Below are 13,915 nucleotides of genomic sequence, written 5' to 3' on the forward strand. Positions count from 1 at the left end.
GGGGTGGTCGCGCAGGGTCGGCGCCGAGGGGCGAGGCGCCCGCGGTGGTGGGGGCGGGGTGCCCCGAGGGCGGGCCCGGGGTCTGACCCGTGTCGCGGGCTCTGGCGGCGGGAGGCTCGGTCGCGCGGGCTCCGCGCGAGGATCCTCCTCCGGCGCGCACCGCCGGTTTGGGGCTGGGGGGCGGTGGTGGACGACGCCTCTTTGAAAGTTGAGGGAGTTCCCTGGGGGCCCGGAGCCTCTCCGGGGCGAAACGCCCGAAGGCCGTTTCCTCCCTCCTGCTCTCCGCACCTGGGTCTCTCCAAAAGGATTGACCCCTCGTGCCGGGGGCGCCCTGCGCTGTGGTTGGACTTGAAGAAGTTCCCCCGCTTCTGCTTTGGGAGAAGGTTGGTCGAAGCGGGAGGAACATTTAGGTCTGAACTCTCGGCGCGTGTGTGGAGATGTCAGTGGCCGGGTCGGTATTTGGAGCGGGTCGGGACGTGGTCCGGACTGGGGGCACCTGCGGGGTGCGGACGCCCTCCGGTGCAGGGAAACGTCGCGGGGAAGGAGGGGCTGCAGCGGGAACAGCTAGCTGCCCTGACATCCCGGTAGATCCCGGCTTTCAGGGAAGGTTTTATGTGGTACAAACTTTGCCTTTTAGTTCGATATTCTCGGTCTTTGAACTGCGAGGATTAAATTGGTAGGTGAGACAGTGCAAACAAGTTTCGAAGAGGTGAGCATCCCTGAATTAGAAAAACAGTGCTCCCCCCCTCTGTGAAAGCTTAACTATAAAAATATTCTTCAGACCTGAAGTATGATTTCTGGGATACGAAGCGAGCCCCCTGTCATGGTCCAGTAGGGAAACCGCGTGTAGATTAAAGAAGTGAAGCATAATGTTGACCTGCATTTTAGTTTATAAGATTGGTATTGCAATTAGTGTGCCATTAGAAAGGCCTGCTGTGATGTGTTAACAGTGATAGAAGCATTTTTAAACAAAGGTCTAAAGTTTTTCAAGTTTTTTTTTTTTTAAGCACAGCATGTTTCCCCTGTGTCTCATATCATCTATTACTATATGAGGAGAAGGTTCTTCAAAGCCGTAATGAGGTGTACATCACACAAGAGTACTTTCCCTTTAAGAATCCAGCTGTGTTGTTTTGGCAACTGCCAAGTACTCCAGTTGTCAGTTTTAAAATCTGTTACCTTGGCAGTACTTGAACAGTCTGTGGAAAAGATAAACAAAATACCTTAAAAAAATTTTTTTTGAAAACGCAAAAATGACAGTTATTTAATATGAATGTATAAGGTGAGGATAACATAGCTATGTTGTGCTATTATGGCTTTTGTATGTACATTTTTGTTTTGGGTTCTTTTTTCCCGGTATATTTTTGGAGGGTTCAGTCTTTACTCTTATTTTTCCTGTGAATGGCAACTTTTGTTTTAGGAAAAAAGTTGAAAGTGTTTTCGTTAAAAGTGGATGCCAGTTTAGTTAGACTTTATAACAAACATAAGGAACACATGTGTCCTACAAAATATTAAGATTAGTTCTATATGATGATGCACTAATTGATTCTGGACTCACTTTTCATTCTCAGTGAGCATTGTAAAAAGTTGTGGTAATGGTGTTATAATAAAACACTGTGAAGAGCTAAAGCTAGTGATTTACTTTGCAGACCTAGTCTTAATTCTGTTGGAAGAGTGCTTCCAATAGAAACTTACTTCTTAAAACAGTGATGGTGAAGTAATAATGACTTCTCTAAACATAATTATTTGCGTATCGATTTCATTTAATTCACATTGTTACATATAAAACCATGGTTTTATTCATATTGGAACAAAGGTGATAAAATTATGTTTAACTCCTTATATGACTTCCCAGCAAAAGTTTATGTTGAGGGGATGAGAGGTAGGGGGTGTTCAGTGGAAGGAAGGTTGCTTATGAGAGCACAGAAATAATTGTAATGTCACTGTGTTGAATTATGGTTTGAGAATAATCTCTTTCCAAATTAGAGTTTCTGTGTTTCTTTAATGGGTATGTGTGTCAAAGATTGTTTTTTGTAAATGTAACCGGAAATAATCTTTGAAAGATACATTGAGTTGTTTTGAGTGGTGTTTTATTTTTCAAAGCAATTGTATTATTGCTTTGTATTTCCTTTTAGAATGCAATATAGGTTAATATTAATTTTATTAATATTCAAGCAATAGCAATGTCACTCATTAATTGGTTACCAAGAGAGAAATATCAGTGTATTTTGAGGGTGGTTAAGTAATTATGGAAGTGTTTTTTATTAGAACATGATTTTGAAGTTTGAAATATTTCAGTTAAATCTTTCAGTAGATTTGTGCTCTGATTTAGGAGGAGGAAACTGTAAGCCAGTTTGTTTTTGGGAAGTAGCATGCTTGTCAGTCAGATTTTGGAAAGCCTTTTTTTTTTTTTTCCTTTGCTGCTTCTAAGTCTGGCAGAGAAATTTAGTCTAACATACAATGATGATGGTCTTGAATTTTCTGTGGGCATTTCCAATTTCATGTATTTTGCCTTTCAATCACACCATACTTTTTTTTTTTTGCCCTTGGGAAGCATGCTCACGGTACATATGAATGCTACAAAGTCTAGCTGAAGTCTTTTTTATTAGTGATAGAACAATGAAAATACTGCTTTGTGGGTTGAAAATGATCAGTATTGCTTTTTTCTAGATTAGAAAGAAAATCTGTGAACATTCTTCGTAAATTGAGAAGTGAGTGCCTTCTAATGTTTGAGTAATAAGAGAAGTATAAATATGGAAAATCAAATCAATCTTCCAGTTAGATAACCTCCTGCAAAAGAACACTTTGACACATCCTGCTGTGTTTGCAAGACTTTGTCATCACATCTTGGTTCAGATCCCAGCTCTGCCACTTATGAAGTTATGAGACATCTTCTACGAAACGTGAAGGAATTACACTATCTGCCCTATGGAATTGTTAGCATTAAATGAAATAATGGGTGTGAGAGTTCCTAGCACACTGTCTGAGGCTTAATGTCCAAAAATGCATATTGCCTGATCTCCCTTCATCCCTTCCTCCATATATCTATTCCTCTATACATTCCCTTATTTCCTATGAAGACTATGTGTATACTCTGCCCAGTTCCTGAATGTTTAGTGTCTGTGACCAAACGGACTTCATATAATATATAAATACAGGAGAGTGTTCATATATTTTTTTAGGTGTAAAAATCCCATCACTTTAAATTCATTGTCACATTATACATAAATATGTTTATTTGACTGTTCTATATGAGGTTTTTGATCTGCAGTCATTGATTGTAACCTCCAACAGTCTCTCCAAATGTTAAAAAAAAAAATTAGAATTTAATGTAAGTATTTCCCCTGCTCTCCAGTGAAATATGTCTTTTAGGGATTACCTGTTGGAGTTGTCTTCAACATACAATATTTAAAATTTGAAGTTAGAAAAGTATTTTTATTGCCTATCTGGAATAGGTATATTTTAAAAATAAGTTTTCTGTAGTGGGTAATCTTTAAGCTTTTATATGTCATTTTGCTGTTGTATGGAACAATGATTTTGTCTGTGTATGCTTTATCTGTGTAATCTGTAGTGGACCCTGTCCAGTTTATTATAATAAAGAGTATAAACTCATTTATTAGTCTCATGCATAGCCTATGTGTTGACACTTATTTAATGAATACTATAATTTTATACAGATGTTATTTACTTATTTTAATAATTGTATTTACTGAACTTACTTGATATTTACTAAACTTAATATTTTATTTAATATTAAATGGTCTTAATAATCACTAGAAATCATGAGCTTATGAGTTAAGAAAAAATTAGCTGATTTGTGAGGTGGATAGAATACCAAATATTTGAACATGGGTGTAAGACAGCAGGTAATTTACTTCATCCATTTAATAACTGATGATGCTGAAAGCCGAAGGAATTGTTGACCTAGGTGAAAAACAGACACTAGTTGATCAGACTTCTAATAAATATCAACAGAGGCACATCTTTTTATGGTTGTCTTGAGTCAATACTAATTTTATTTTCTTATTTATACAAAAATATAAACTTTATGAACTTAAAAAAGAATTCAGCCATCAATAAAGTTATATGTTTTGAGAAATATTTGGTAGTGGGTGGTAAATTTATACAGTATAAGCTGGACCTTTTTACCAGGTTATTTTTGTTACAAGGAACACGTTATACATGTTGACTTGGATTAATTTGAGGTATGATTTGTGACTGTTGGAACAAAGGGATACTCTTCATTTAACCTGGTAAAATAACTTGTAACTGTTGGTTTAGTAAAACAAGGTGCTCTTGCATTGACTAATAGTGTGTTTACTTGTCTTACCTCTTGTTCCCTAGCAGTTCACCTTTTACATGGAGACTGGAATTATATTTCTAAAATTCACATGTAAATGTCATTCTTTTAAGGAAAACTTTGAAGACATAAAATCAGTAGAGAGGCAGTAATTTAAGGAATAAGAGATTAGCGTCTCAAATCAGGATTGCCTAAGCTAGAATACCCACTCTGGCACTTTGTGTTCTTTGGCAATTTCTTAATCTTCTTGAGGCTTGGTGTATAAAATAGTGATTATAGTATCATCTTTTTCATAGAGTTGTTGAGAAGATTAAATGAGATGTATGTTATAAAGCCTTTGGCACAGTGCTTGGTACCTAAAATACAGTAATTTTTCCCCCTACTGTTACTATCACTGTTGCTTCTGCTATTGCTGTTATTAGTCATGGTTCACTTTATATGATTCTATCTGATCTCTTCAGGCTTATTGTCAGCCATTACCCTTCAGTTTCTATGACCCAGTTAAGGCCAGCTGTTTGCTCTTCCTTGAAAATGCCATGTATTTTCAGGCTGATGACTCCCACTTTTATTTTTTTAGCCCAGAATTTTCCTGAGCTCGATATCCACTTGGAAATCTAGCTGGAATCTCAAACATAATATTAGCCATATGACTGAAATATAGCTATTTATTCCTCTCCCTCATCCTTCTTCCTCCCTCCTACCCCCAAACTCTGCTGTCCTCACTCGCCCTTCCCATCTCAATGAATGGCAGTACTCATGCCAAAAACTTAAATATACCACTCTGGATTCTTTTTCTTTTCTCTCAGGTCTAATCCATCCACACGCTCTCTTCTCCTTCAGGATTTATCTTGAGCCAGTCTACCACTCTTAGTCTTCACTGCCACCTCTTTATTTCATGGCATTATCTCTTAAATGAATTGCTGCAGTAGCCTCCTAACTGAGTTTGTTCTTTTCTTGCTCCTCAGAAATTTGTTCTTCACAGAGCAGCCGTAGGGGTCATTTTATGATTCCAAATCATGTTGTTTCTCTGCTGCTTAAAATCATCCAGTGACTTCCCATTCCTCTTTTTTTTTTTTTTTTAAAGATTTTATTTATTTATTCGACAGAGAGACAGCCAGCGAGAGAGGGAACACAAGCAGGGGGAGTGGGAGAGGAAGAAGCAGGCTCATAGCAGAGGAGCCTGATGTGGGGCTCGATCCCAGAACGCCAGGATCGCGCCCTGAGTCGAAGGCAGACGCTTAACCGCTGTGCCACGCAGGCGCCCCCTCTCCCATTCCTCTTGAAATAAAGTCTGTACTTCTTTCCCTGGCCTGAATGGCCCTGAATAATTTTTCTACTTCTCATTGTTCTTCTCCTCATTTGTTGTATGCCAGCTACACGTCCTTTTATTGTTCTTTAAATTTTCTGTGTCCTTTCATATTTTAGGGTCTTTTGCGCTTTTTGCCTGGTTGAGATGCTGTTCATAAGGCTGGTTGGCCTACCCCTTTGGAACTTGACCCAAATCTCACTTTGTCACTTAGGCCATCCTTTTTAATGTTACACCTCGTTAGTTACTCTCTTGTGCATCGTCTCTCTTTCAAGACACTTTCTATAACTTGTACACATGTTATTTGTTTAGTTATAGCTTGTTTGTCTTTTCCCATTACCTGAATGTAAACTCCGTGAAGGCAGAGGCCTTGTCTATCTTGTTTACAAAATCTTCCTAGGTATTAGCCCACTGCCTGACAGTCAGAAGACAGAAATATTTGCATTAGTGCTTTTGTATCTTTGTTCATATTTTTGCCAGAGATTGGAATGCTCCTACCTTTAAGTTGTAGCTCAGGTGTCATGTATGATACCAATTTTAGTCTCTTGACAAAATTTGTCTCCCTTGCTCTTGATACACAATTTGAAGAGTAATTCCCTTTTTAGAATATTTAAAGGATTGTAATTGATGTCATTTTCTTCAACTATTCAGAGTTCCTGTGTCCAAGACTATTTTGTTCTTTGTGTATGCTTAGTACCTACCAATCTATCATGGTGCATAGTGAATGCTCAGTAAATGTGGAATGGAAGGTGTCCTAATCAACTAAAATGACCAAACAAACCAGTTTACTCAGGTCAGACTTTAAAAATTATAAAGTTTTCAAAATTATAAACTTTTCAGGCTATAAAATACTGCCTCATGCATTTTCTATACATATAAATATGTTGTCATCAGCCTTCTGGGTCAGGGCAGGAATGTCAGAGCTGTTTAGCCCAAGTGGCATTTCCTGAGATTCCATTTTGCCTTCTTTCTGGGCATTGAGTAGCCATCTTGTGTGAGGGCTCTATTTCCAGTTTGAAATGCATAACCTAGTAAAAATAGTGTTAGAAATTATAATTAGTTACTGGTTGTTCCTTACCAACCAACATTCCCTCCCTTCAGCGTATCCTGTTGGTTTCACGTTGTTTCAGAAAGGCTAGGGGGATGTGCAATTTAACAGAGTATATGTGAAATACAATACTGATTCAACTGTATTGCTAATGAAGATTTATCAAAGAGCTTTTGTGGCCAACATTAGGAACTTAACCACTATTTGTAATAGTGAAAATCATCCCACATTCTGCACAGCTGACTTGCAAATGGGCTTTTTAAAGATTTGGGGACTACTTTAGCAAAATGCTTATCTTAATACTGAAAATCTTTTTTTGTAACGGTGTTAAACTTAATTTGACATGGATGATGAAGGGAAAAGGAGAAAAGAATCTAGGAGTTAAGATTTTGTTTTTCACAAGTGGCTCTGTTCCCCAAAGTAACATTTCAGCCTTGACAGGTTTTTTTGTTTTGTTTTGTTTTTAAACATTTTGTTTTTGGAAAAAACTTAACAGAAAAGTTACAGGAAAGTACAATGAACTCTCATATACTGGTCACCTAGATATACTAATTGTTAATGTTTAGCACAGTTGCTTTATCATTTTTTTGTATTTGCAGAGTGGTCCCAAAGTCTGAAAATAGATATTACTATTTTGTTTTATTTATAGTTTGAAGCTCCTTGATTACATCTTTTGAAGTATGCCAAAGGTGCAACTTTATTCAGTTAAAATCAGAGTCAAATTATTTGAAGCAGAACATTCCAGATGGGTACAAGGGATAGATGGAAATGCTGCATTAATGTACTGTGTACTTTGCTAACAAGGAAACCACATATTAAGCATATTATATAATGTCATCGAACTTAACATTTATTGTAATAGCTGGAATTCACTCTGTTGGTCTCTTTTTCCTTCTCTCCTTCCTCCTTTTCTCCCCCTTTTCCCTTTTCTTCCTCTTCCTATTATGATTACTTTTATTATTGAACCATTTGGGAGTACATTGCACACATCATGATCCTTAACCTTTAAATGCTTCAGTTGATTTCTCCTAAGAACAGAGACATGTTCTTACATAACCACAGTATGATGGATTCAAGAAATTTAATATTGATACTGTGATGTATTATATAGTTTATTTTGAAATTTCTTCAGTTGTACCAGTAATATCCTTTAATAGCATTTTTTCTAATATTATCTATTGCATTTTAGTTTTCATATCTTCGGTCTCTTTTAATCTGAAACAATCCTTCAACTTTTTCTCTTTTTTCCTGCCATTAATAGTTTTGAAGAGTACAGGTCCTTTGTTTTGTAAGATGTCCATTATTTTGGGTTTGTCATATTGTTTTATTGTTGTTAGATTCAGGTTATGCATTTCTGGCAGGACAACCAAATAAGTGATGATATATCCTTCAATGCATCACATCAGGAGGCAATATGATGTCAGTTTGACCCTTTGTTGGTGATATTTACTTGGATCACTTAGTTAAGGTTTGCCTGCCAGTTTTCTCCATATAAAAGTTATCATTGTCCTCACTGTTATTATTGAATAATCTGTGAGGAGGCACTTTCAGACTGTGTAAATACTCTGTCCTCCCAAAAATGTTCACATAATGGTTTTAGCATTCATTGCTGATTCTTGCCTGAGTCCATTATTACACAGTGGTTCCAAAATGGTGTTTGTCTAGCTATTCTGCATTTAATTGTTGGCAATCTGTTGTAAAGAAGAGCTTTTATTTCTCATTTGCTTACTTAATATCAATATAATTCATTGATTCTTTTTTATTAAACAGATTATACTTGATTACTATCAGTATTCATTTTGATGTTCCAAGTTAACTCTGATTTGGTCAGTGAGAAATCCTTCACCTTACTCATTGATTGTTTTGACATGCTTCTATCATGTTTGGAGCACCTCCTTACTTTTAGGACAATAAGATATTCCAGGCTCATCATCTGCTTTTCCTGCTGCTGTCCTAGAAGCAGCCATTTCTTCAAGGAGTCCTGGTTTCTCTTATTGGATAAGACTATTTAGAAATCGAGAAATGGGCTGTTGGTATGCTCCTTGATAGTGGACTCTCATTGTTTTAGAGCCCTGTCAGCTGACCAACCTAAGGAATTTTGAGTTTATGCTGATTTCTCAGGCAATAGAGTTGTCTTTACATTCCTGAAACTCTGTAGAAGAAAGTCTTTTCCTTTGAAAATGTTAATAATTTAAGTGATTCCTTTTACCTAATTTTTATGTTTAATTCTATAATGGTTAGTTCTTGTTTTCCTAAACATATTGTATGCTTCTTGGAAGTTAGGAATCCTGTTTTATATCTCTTTGTATATTCAGTGAATGTGTTCCACAGTGCCTTGAACACAGTTGATACCCATGTGTTGCTTATAATATATAATTATAATAATGACTCAGTATTATCTTTATTACTCTTACACCATAATTAAATATTCTTATGTTTGTTATAACATTCTAGGTAATTTTGTGGAAACTTTTAAGTGAATTGCTGATTCATTTTTTCTGTTTTTAATAACATTGCTATCCTAGAAGAAATGAAAAACTTTAAAGTTTTTCAATTAAAAAATTTTAAAAACTTAATTCCTTGAGATTAAAGTATGTAATTAAAGAACATCAAAATACCTAATGTTGGCATTGCTGTTTAATAGTGTTTTGTTCTGCAGCAGGTAATAACCTTTCTGGGCATCTCTTTAATTATAAAATGAGATGGTATCTAGATCCTTTTAAACTCTGTGTTATATGCCTTATACCTAATTAACATTGAATTGTTTATGAACATAAAATTAGGTCCACAAAGTATAGTGGGAAGAATATTGTGCACCTGGGCCAGGAGTTATCTTTGTAAGTATTGTTTACTTTGGCAATTTATTTCACAGTTTGGCCTTTATTACCTTATTCAGTCCATCGGCCTTGGTAATGAGGAATATAGTGAACAGGCTTGGCTTTCATAGTCAGATAGGAGTGTGGACATATATGTGTTTATCATCCACTTTGCTACATGCTTGATGTGTACCATGCAGAGTGCTGTAGGAGCATATAGAAGGGGCGATTAACCCAGTTTCAGGGAGGCCAGGAAAATTTATCTCGGAGAAGTGACACCTTTAGTTTAGGTTGAAGCCTCAAGAGGACTTAGCCTTGTGAAGAGGGTGGGTAGTTTACCAGACCTGTGTTAAGGACAGGAGATACACTTAGAGAGTTTGGATTGCTTGGAGAAACTGAGCACAGTATGGATGGATCAGGCAGTGTAAGGGAGGACAGGTAACAGGAGTAGTGAAAGATGAGGCTGAAGACATAAATCGGGACCAGATTATGAAGATCCCTTAAGCTGTGTTAAGGAATTTGAACTTTATCCTAGGGAAAATTGAAGTATCTTAAGCCTGCGAGGAAATTAATTAAAAAGATAATACTGATTGCACTGTGGAGAATTCTTTGGAGAGACTTAAAAGAGGTAGGCAGGAAGAATAATTAGGAGGATGTTACAACAAATTAGTTAAAAGAGGTAAGGTGCCTTGGACTACGGTGCAGGATGAGGATGGAAGAAATAGGTGGATTTGACAGATATATAGGAGGTAGAATGAAAGGATTCAGTGATGGAGAGCATACGGAAGGTGAAAGAGAAAGTTAAGAGTGATAACTAGGTTTATGGCTTGGACAACTGAGGAAATGAATGGGTAGTTTACTCAAATAGGAAGCACGGGAGGAAGAGCAGGCTTGAAGGGACTAGGATGAGTGTACTTGTGAGAGAGTGCCTGGAAGGATAAAGAGGGGTGGTCAGAAGTGGGAGACTTCCTGGTAATGACAAGGCCTTGGAATTTGGCCCTGGAAGTGAAGGTATGAAGTGATCTCGAAACAGAGGATTTGTATATATATCTATAAAAAAAGCCAAAGGATATGTCTGTCCTAAGGCAGAGGACCCTATTTTAGATGATCTTAAGGTTTTCATTGTTTGGTTTGGAAAATAGAAATGAAAAATTTCAAATATGGTCTTCTTATTAAGATGGTCTTATTAAACAAAACAAACCCCACAACAGTGAAAACTTTTTTTTTTTTGTAAACAACGCGGAAGACTGTTGCCCCAGATAGCAAAAAATGTCAGTGCTTCTCAGTAATGGCTAAAAATTATGAAACATAATTGGCATACAAAAATTAGAGTGAGTAATGTAATGAATACTACTAGCAGGGTGAATGTAATGGATCTTTCTCAGTCCTGTTGCCCTCTTTCCTTCTGCAGGGGTAATCATTATCTTAAATAAGGATCTACCTTTCCCATTCAGTCATTTTTTAAAGACCATATATCCATATATATTGCTAAACTGTTGTGTTTTTCATGTTTTAAAGCTTTATAAAATGATACCAAATTTGCATATCCTTCTGCAGTTTACGTTTCAACAAATAATCACATTGCAGCATTTATCTGTTCTTTCAGTATGGTGAGTTGGATATTAATGTTGGAACAAAATGATGCGATGTCATTGATGAATTATATTTTGAATTGCCATGGGAATTATAAATTTTTGTAAAGACTAATTATTTTGTGGGTATTCCTTTTCTTTCATACTTCACTAAAAAAAAATTATTGCGGAATAATGTTAGAGAAAAGTTGCAAAAATAGTATAGATTGTTTCCCTAATGTTGGACCACTGTGGTATAATAATCAAAACCAGGAAATTAATATTAACATACTATAAACTAAATATTTGTGCTTCATCAGTTTTTTCCTAATGATCTTTTTTTTTTTTTTTGTCACCACATTTATTTGTTGTATAGTCTCCTCACATCTGTGATATTAATTCATTCTTTTCTTGTCCTTCTGACCTGGATGCTTTTGAGGAGTACTGGTTATAATTTTGTAAAATGTCTTCCATTTTGGATTTCTCTGATGCTTTCTTACGATTAATTTGAAATTTTGTATTTTTGGCAATAGCACCACTGAAGTAATGGTAGCCTGTCGAGGTACATTTTATATCAGGGGTACATGATGTCAGTATCTTATTACGGGTGATGTTAATCTTGCGGATTTAATTAAGGTAGTCTCTGCTGGTTTCTCCATTTAAAGTCACAGTTTTTCTCTTTGAAAATGATACATATTTTGGAGATACTTTGAAAGTGTGTTAATTTCCTGTTTCTTCTCAAACTTTCACTTGTTTTTAGCATTCATGGGTGGAACTTAACCGGCAACAATTCCAGACTTCCCCCAGTATCTGATAGTAGAGTGTTCCTGTGAAACCTTCCAAAAGCTGAACTGGTGTAAAGAAGCCATTACCATTAATTTATATGGAAAATTTTTGAGGTTTTTGACTAAAAAAAAACCTCTTTAGGCTTTTCCGATACTTTCGGACACATCATGTTAATGGACGCACACACACTAAGTTGAAATAAAGCACAGATGCTCACAAACAACATTCAAAGCTATGGCAGCTTGAAATTACACTGAGGTGCTGAGGTAGTTATCAGGGAAGGAGCTTGGTGGTGCTGCTCGGGGCGTGTGCTGTCTCTGTAATGGCTCACTGCAAAATAAAAGCTGAATGCTATTTCTACCCCTTCCCGCTCCCTCTTTTTGCCTTTTTTTCTTAAAAGCAAAAATCCTTTCCATATTTCTTTCAGTTAGAAAAGAGGTACTATTGTGGGTCTTTCATAAAAGTGAAGTTACTTAAGTGTGAACTTGAAAAAAGCGGGGGATACCTGCATTACTCTAATAGTTACCTAGTAGCCATTTTGTAGTTTTTTTTTGTTCCTTTCTCATTTATCATTTGAAGTTCCTCTGTTTTGAAGAGATGTCACTTCTCATTTATTTATTCAGTTATTTATATCAGTATAGATTCAAAGGCATTTATTTTGTGGGTTATAATTTGATGCTATCGTTACTTATTTTATTGCTCAGAGTATCCCCCTTGAGCCATTGAAAACCCCTCCTGTTCGACTCTTGTGTCCTTTTGACGTATCTTCGTTCTTTTTTCGAGAACTTCCCTACTTTCTCGTACTACAGGAAACTCCAGGCTCATTTATATTTTACCTGTCCCACCTCTGGAATTATCCTCTTTTCCAAAGAGCCCTGATTCCTTTTATTGGAAGATGACTTTTAGAATCTCAGATCTGGGTGCTAGATGTGCTCATTGCTTTTGGGGTGTCATTGTCTGCCTTTTCAGCAGAGCTAAGAAATAAACGCATGAATAGTAACCCACACATACACTTCTACGGTCAGTCCTACTATGACATAGTATACATGTTCCTAAAAATCTAATGCTCTGCAAAGTCATGCAATAAAAACCACGGGGTTCATGGGAGGGGAATAATACTCAAAAACCTTGTCAGTGACACATTAAAAAGAGGGACCTAATATATTTAAAATAACAGCATAGTTTTAGACATGTTGAATGTTTAATACATAGTAAATATGGTACTTTAGTATGGAAAAGATACGAAGTTTCCTTATGTGAGTTGGAAGGGTTTGGCCTGTGAGTGGTTGTGAAGTTGGTGGATAGACAGTTATCTGAAATCAGATGAAAAAATAACACCGAATGTGGATGGATGTGGCTCCTAACTCTTGTGGTAGACTGTGGTAGCTCATTTTCATTTGAGTCAATTCTCTCTTGGATGCCTTGTAACTTATTCTGCATTTCTGTAATAATTTTTTATTTTTTCCATTTCTTTTTGAATTCATTCACCTTTTAAAATTTTTCTCTGTATTTTGTCTATTTTTGTTTTTAGTTTTTGGATTTCTGATTCAAAGTGGTTTTCAAATCCTTAAATGCTTATCTGAATATCTTTAATTCTCTTTGGAGTATTGACTTACCTTTTTTTCTGCTTTGTTGTTGAAGTTGTTAGAGGTTGTTTTTGGCAGGGGTTTTTCCTCAATATGTGTCAAGTTCAGTTTCCTGATTTTCTGGATTTCCCTTTTCTTTTGTTCATTTTTATGGTATTGGGGTGTTTTACAGTATTCCTAGTTTAATGGTGCCCTCTTCTGTTAGTACAGAACAGTCCTGTTCAGTGGTTTTGGTTTTAACGGTTGGAGAAGGGGTTGTGAGGCTTCGAATTTTATAATTCTCTTTGGTCTTGCAAGACCCTAAATTTTATCCTTTTTCTTTTTCTCTTTACTTTCCAGTTGCAAAAGGGCGCTCCTCCCTTCCTTTTGCCTGTTTTCTCCCCCAGAAGCTATGTGTTTCAAAGTCGCGCCCCTTTATGTGGCAGCTAGTGCCTTAAATGGTACCTGTTCCTTTAAATCACCAGAACTTTGAACTTTCTTACCTAGCGTCAGTGTTCTGATCTGC

The 13,915-nt window shown here is 36.6% G+C and overlaps 1 protein-coding gene across 10 annotated transcripts in view; it reads left to right on the top strand.

Annotated features, from left to right (window-relative positions):
- Positions 1-13,915, top strand: part of MEF2A (myocyte enhancer factor 2A) — a 164,018-nt gene that overhangs the window by 787 nt on the left and 149,316 nt on the right. The window lies entirely within an intron of this gene.

This window comes from Ailuropoda melanoleuca, chromosome 9 (assembly GCF_002007445.2).
Source record: "Ailuropoda melanoleuca isolate Jingjing chromosome 9, ASM200744v2, whole genome shotgun sequence".
NCBI classification, from domain to species: Eukaryota; Metazoa; Chordata; class Mammalia; order Carnivora; family Ursidae; genus Ailuropoda; species Ailuropoda melanoleuca.